This window comes from Oryzias melastigma, linkage group LG11 (genome assembly GCF_002922805.2).
Source record: "Oryzias melastigma strain HK-1 linkage group LG11, ASM292280v2, whole genome shotgun sequence".
In the NCBI taxonomy this organism is placed as follows: Eukaryota; Metazoa; Chordata; class Actinopteri; order Beloniformes; family Adrianichthyidae; genus Oryzias; species Oryzias melastigma.
In genome coordinates, this window is record NC_050522.1 from 23,465,375 (window position 1) to 23,472,111 (window position 6,737).

Consider the following 6,737-nt stretch of genomic DNA (forward strand, 5'->3'; position numbering starts at 1 on the left):
TATGAAAAAAATTGTGTCTAATATTTTGGACATCACTTTTGTCGATGACATCATCAATAATCGCCAGGCTAGCTTTAGCACCGAGCTTCCAGCAATGGACTATACATAACAATAGCGATATTATAACTTTAAAAAGGTCATGCTTCGACAAAAAGTCATTACTTACATTTAAATGTAAACGTCGGTGGTTCAGAGCACGCCCAATGCGAAGAAAAATGCTTCTCAACACAACGCGGTTCAGTCTCCCAGGGCAGGACTTTGTACCTAAGCTAGATTTAAAAATGGTATGTGTACATATATATATATGTATATATATATATATGTGTATATATGTATGTATGTGTGTGTGTATATATATATATATATATATGTGTGTGTGTGTGTGTATATAAGTACATATGTATATATTTATGTATATATGTATGTATGTATGTATGTATGTATATATATATAGTTACGGTCTGAGGCTTTTTGATTTTTATTATTTTTTGTCTCTTTACATATATATATATATATATATATATATTTAAAATCTTTGGCAATGGGTCGGTCTTTTACACCAAATATTAATATTTTCTTAATTTTCTTTTGTTAAAAACAATACAATTTACTTCAGACCTTCCCACTCCGGTCTTTCATTTTTATTATGACTTTTTTTTGCCTAAAATAAAAAATATATATTTATGCATGTATGTATATATATATGTGTGTGTGTGTGTATAAGTATATATATGTATATATTTATGTATATATGTATGTATGTGTGTATATATATATATATTAATATATAGTTACGGTCTGAGGCTTTTTGATTTTTATTTTTTTGTCTCTTTACATATATATATAAATCTTTGGCAATGGGTCGGTCTTTTACACCAAATATGAATATTTTCTTAATTTTCGTTTGTTAAAAACAATCGAATTTACTTCAGACCTTCCCACGTGGTCTTTCATTTTTATTATGACATTTTTTGCCTAAATTAAAAAAAACATTTTGTTTTGGAGGACATAGTAATTCAAAATTTCGCCTTTGAAGTGTGGGCGGGACTATTGGCGAGGAGTAAACCCAACCCCACTTCTCATCATCCATCTGTTTGCATGCTCCCTGCTAGCTTACAGCCCCTCACACACCCAGCTAACATTAGTGGTGCAACAAAAATGGTGAGCAATATCGACGCTATCCAGCTTGTACAGTTTTGAGCCAGATTCCAGCTCAGACAAGGAAAACACAGATGTAGATGGATCTATTTGTGTGCATTGGAAGGTTTTCGCCACCCAGCGTTTTTTCTATAACACATATATAATAATTTTCAAGAAGCCTTTTTCTGTCTGCTCTTGATTTACAACGATTTAAATGAAGAAATACTCAGAAGTATTTTCTTCATTCATGTCCTCCATGATCAGAAAAATACCACAGGAACATGTTAAAAACATAATTTCTATCAAAGTGGGTCTTAGAAGAACAGAAATGAGTGCACTGTTACCCAGAAAGTCGATATTTAGTGGAAGAAAATTTTTTTCCACTTGCATAAAATTATTATTTTGCCTGTAATATCTTGTACACAGAAATCTAGCTTAACCTATAAGAAAAAATATCTTTTAATCATAAGTTCATAAGTTTGTTTCACTGCAATCGAGATTTACAGAGCTTTTTAAAACAGTTTTGCCAACATCTTTTTCCTAAACAGGTTCTCTTGTAACTTGAAATACTAGAAATTAATGTTTATGAAAATAACTTTTATGGTGCAATTTAGATATTTTTCAAGTCAAAGCTTTCAGTATGTAAATGTCCCCACTTCATGATGTCTTCAGAGCCATGGCGTCCCCACAGTGCTACATATACAAACACAGCTATGTGTAGGCTAATTTTAAAGAAGCTAATATTTATTGAACATTTTCTTCAAGGTCTTTTTTATAATTAAGCTTTTGGCTAAATGACCATCAGCGTTGCTAAACTGGAAGTCCTGCCAAGAACTTCCACCTACGTCCCTATTATTGGCACCACGTTGTAACTTGTTATCCGCCCATCGACCATCTGTTGGGCTACATCTATAAGGATTCACACACACTTTCAGATAACGTTTTATTATTTCTCCCCATGATCACCTACAGATAGGTGATGACTTGTTTTCTTTTTAGCCTTTTGTCTAATTTTGGTTTGGCTGTAAAATATGGTTTTAAAAAGTATTACTCGACCAACAAAGGTACTTTTGTTCATAAATGAAGCTTAATTTCAGTATATTTTTATTTTTTATTTAACCAGGAGGAAAAACCCATTGAGATCAGGATCTCTTTTACAAGGGTGACCTGGCCAAGTGGTCAGCAGCACACGTTCCAAAAATTTAGTTACAGTTTAAGCAAAAATAGAATAAGCTGTGAATAGTGTATAAGACAATGCATGCAAAACAATAGTTTTCATGCAACTGCAGAGCTTTTTTTTTTTTTGCCGCAAAAATATATATATAGACTAGGCATCAGTGCACTAATTTCTCCTTAATGTGCCAAATAAGGGCTGTTTAGTGGAGCTCCACTTGCCACAAAGAAAAGTTTTTGTCATTTTTATAGACGTCCTTTTTTTTTGTCAATTTTCCTCAGTTCTCTTAACGCTTTTTAAATATTACTTGCTGGAGATTATACATGTCTGAACTACTCTGCTGTTTCAGAACCGCCCTCTTCCATGGATCCTAATCCACTCTGGAGGAGATTAAGTTTGCATCCACGCGTTGGTATGTTAATACTTCGCAGTTGGAAGCAGAGCAGCATCTTGACACCGAGGACCCGAAGCTGAATTTGAAATGAGTTCGTTAAGACACTTATTCTCCCTTACAGTATACCGTCATGTTTGATGTTGTAACCCCGAGAAGTCGGTCCTGACAACACATGCAGGTTTGCAGTGATTTAGCATACAGTGTGAATGTTAATTACAATCCTTTAATCCACAGAGCCTGGAAGAGCTGAGCCCGACAGGAGTCAGTCCACGAACGGATCCTGAAAGTGGAGTGGTGAGGAGGGAGAGGCGGGGCTGGTACAAACCAGAGAAATTCTACTGTCTAATCAGATACAAGTTTAAAAAGTACTCACTAGACTTCATTGAAACCAGTTTTTTTTGCTGTTTTTGTATGACTTTTTAAAGTTATAAAATTAATGTTATATATTTTCATTACATTGATGGCCTGAAACCATTGAGTACATGATCGAGAAATTTAAAGACACAATTCTTCCATATGACTGCGATTGGCGGGGCAAATGTTGGAGTAAGAAGTCTGAGAGGTAGGAGAGGAATTCGGATTCGACCAAAGTGTCATGTAACTCTGAACTGGCACAGATTGCAACTATTAAATTCTACTCCATGACCCCTTTTCAAATGTTTGACGCTTCCATTTATATATAAAAAAAAATGTTATCCATACATCACTACCAAATTTGAGTTCCTGATTGATCAACGTTCAACTGGTTCAACTTTCAATGTGCGGTCACTGAACTCGAGTGTAGTATGTAGAGCCCAAAACCAGACATAAAGACTTGCATAGCTACATGTGAATAAGTAGCTGCCTGAATGTACGTTTCCAAACCTAGTGTGAACTAAGGATGGGCGATATGGAATTTTTTATATCACGAGGTAGTTTTTTCCATATCGGGCAGTATATATTATGATATAAACTAAATAACTATATTTGTACAATTTCATCGCAGCTCAAAAAAGAAATGTGTAATCATCGGCAGGTTGTTAGATATAAACATTTATTTCCTATCATACTTTCAACATAACATGTATGTGTGTGTATATGTGTTAATACATATGTACATATACAGTATATGTACATTTATATGTGTATTTGTATGTATGTTTATATATATGTATGTATATAAAATATATTTCAAAAGAGGATATATATAAAATAGATTACTAAACTGTTTGTTCAGTTCTATTTTAAAAACAAAGCATTAATTCTACAAATAAATACTAGTCATTTCAGACTTTACAGAACAAACAGAGTTATAACAGTATTTTACACATTGGTACTTAAGGCGTTTTACTTTTAAAACATTTTTCTCAATTTAAAAAATAAATAATTGCATGTAAGTAGTTTATAAATGGTATGAACATTTCTCTGTTGTCATCTAACTGTAAACTCAAATTCAAACATGCTGAGAAAAAATTGAGAGATTTACCAGAGATTTATTAATTTTGTCTCCAGGTAGTTACGAATAAAATAAACTGAGTTAAAAAAACAAAGATTTAAACTGTTGTTGCAATATATCATAAGTGTGCTCAAGAAGGAAGGAGGCGAGGGAGTTATTGCAATATCTGATGCAGGCTGCAGTTTTTTGTGTGACATCAATACACAATGATAATACACGGGAAACTCAATTGTATTATCTATTAAAAAACATTTAATTATGAATGTCACAGGAATTAATGTTGCTGTTTTTATCCACAACTTCTTAAAGTCTGATTAGTGGAAATATTGTCAGAATTTAAACTGTTTCATGAACACATTCAGGCTACACACGGAGCAGCTCGTTAGCATTAGCGTCACGCTAATGCTAACGAGCTGTAAACCTCCTTAAATCGCTTTGACATCAGTATGCACAACCAGAATTATTCCAGAAGGTGCTCAAGATTATGAGGTGCACTGTCATTTTGTGTGAAAAATTTTGGCTTTTAAAGTTTACCCTATGGTACCACTCTCATGGCAATGGTACATTCCATTTTCATAATGTTCCTTGAGGTGGCTGTTAGAGCCTCAAGGAACGACACCTTCAGATGCTGCTCCTCACTATGACACTCTACGGGCCCAGACAACCCAAAAATCCACAGCACCTGTAAGGGTCAACCTCCCTTAGGGGTCCATGTGACTAAGGTTTAACCAACGGTAAGAAGCAGACTTATGTAAATATGACGGATCAGTTTAGGAAAATGCTTAAGTTCAAATTTGCTAACAGTCTGCGATGGCTCGCCTCTCTTTCCTGTGATTACACTCTGTGCAGCATATATGTGTGTGAGCCTTACCTTATCTAGCACATGTGCTAATGTATTAGCCTGTGAAGCGACGCAGCTGCCCAAGGGTGAAGCATTTTAATGAAGGAGATGAAACTCCAAGAAAACCTGAGCGGCTTTCTGATCAGGCCACAGAAAAAGAGCAGGTCAGAGAGCCTGGGTGCATTTGGTTTGGGCAGGAATTCATTTGGAGAAGTATGAATCACTCCGTGACATGCTCCAGTGATGGTGGTCATTCCCATCCCACTAAATTGAGTTTTCTGCTTTGTTTCTGTCAGGCTGGAGGGACATTTCAAAGAGACTTATTCTCCTCAACATACATGAAACATAACATAAAGGACAAACATGTAACGTCACCATTAACACATAAATGAGGCATGGAACAGTTTGAGGCCCCCGGCCAGCAGGGGGCCCCCAAGGGTTAACTTCCTACCACAGGAAATGTAATGTTTACCGTACAATGTTGATCTGATCAAAACTGGATTACAAAAACTTTGCAAAACTGTTAAATGAAGTGACTAAGTAGGGGTTGGATTATATAAGTTCGCTTCTTCCCACTCCTTTTCAAGCAATCAATCAAATTTACTAGCTAATTATCACCGTATTTAATGAATCAAATGTGACAAAAGTGTCTTTATTTTTGTTTGTTTTTTAATTATGTCATTATTTCTGTAATGATTTTGAAAAATCTGTGTTTTTTTTGTCCTGTATTCTTCACAATCTAAACTTGAAATAAACAAGATCAATCAATCTAAACTATATTAGCGCCAACTTCCTTTAAAAGGTCCTATTCATTCTCACTAGATAAGTTTGGTATCTTTGGCTATTTCTGCCATTGTTATCCTCTGGTTTTTTCCTGCTGGTTCCTCTTTTTTTTTTTTTTTTTGTTTCTCCACAGGTGTGCAGAATTACAGCCTGGATTGCTGACACACCTGCATCTCATCTCCACTCACCCTGACTGTATAAGAGATGGGCTTTTTGGCAGCCCTTACCAGTCAGTACATCAGCTAATGTTTTATGGTGCTGAGGTCATGTGTGTGTTTAAGGATTTATTCTTGCTTGATTATGTTCTTCATCTTTTCGCCTGATTTAACACCTCCACTGCAAAAATAGGCCCCCAATTGAAATAAGTAAACAATTCTTAAAAGTTGATTTTTTTTTTTTTTTTTATTTTATTTTTTTTTGTCTATCACACCAGTTCCGGGTTCTTCAGTAAACTGTTTTATCTAACCTTTTTATCATGACACAAAGAGGGATGTTGTGACATTTGCTCCAAATAAACATAACCAAAAGCTAAATTTATTTTTTTTGGTCCTACTTGAATTTCATGGCTGCTGACACTTCAAAATGTAACTGTTGACGTCTGATGTTGTCTAGTGATAAAAAAAAATTCGAAACATTTTCAATAAAGATTTTGATTTGTTTTGGATGATTGTATCTGAGAACTGGACTGACTTGAGCGTGTCGTCACCCTTATGCTACGTTCACACCAAACTATTTGTGCGACAATTCACGAGTTCATCCCTCTTTCGCCGCAAATTTGCTTCTTGCTGTGGCTACATGTGGGAGGAGCTACCAGCCAATGTTTTTAGGATGATCACTACACGGAACAGTGTTTGGTTAATTTATTGTGTAGAGTTCTACAAAAAACATCAATAACACGTCTACATGTCTGGGTTCATGAGGTCATTCTGGGAGGTGGTTCACTCTCCAGGGCTTTTTTTTTTTTTTTTTA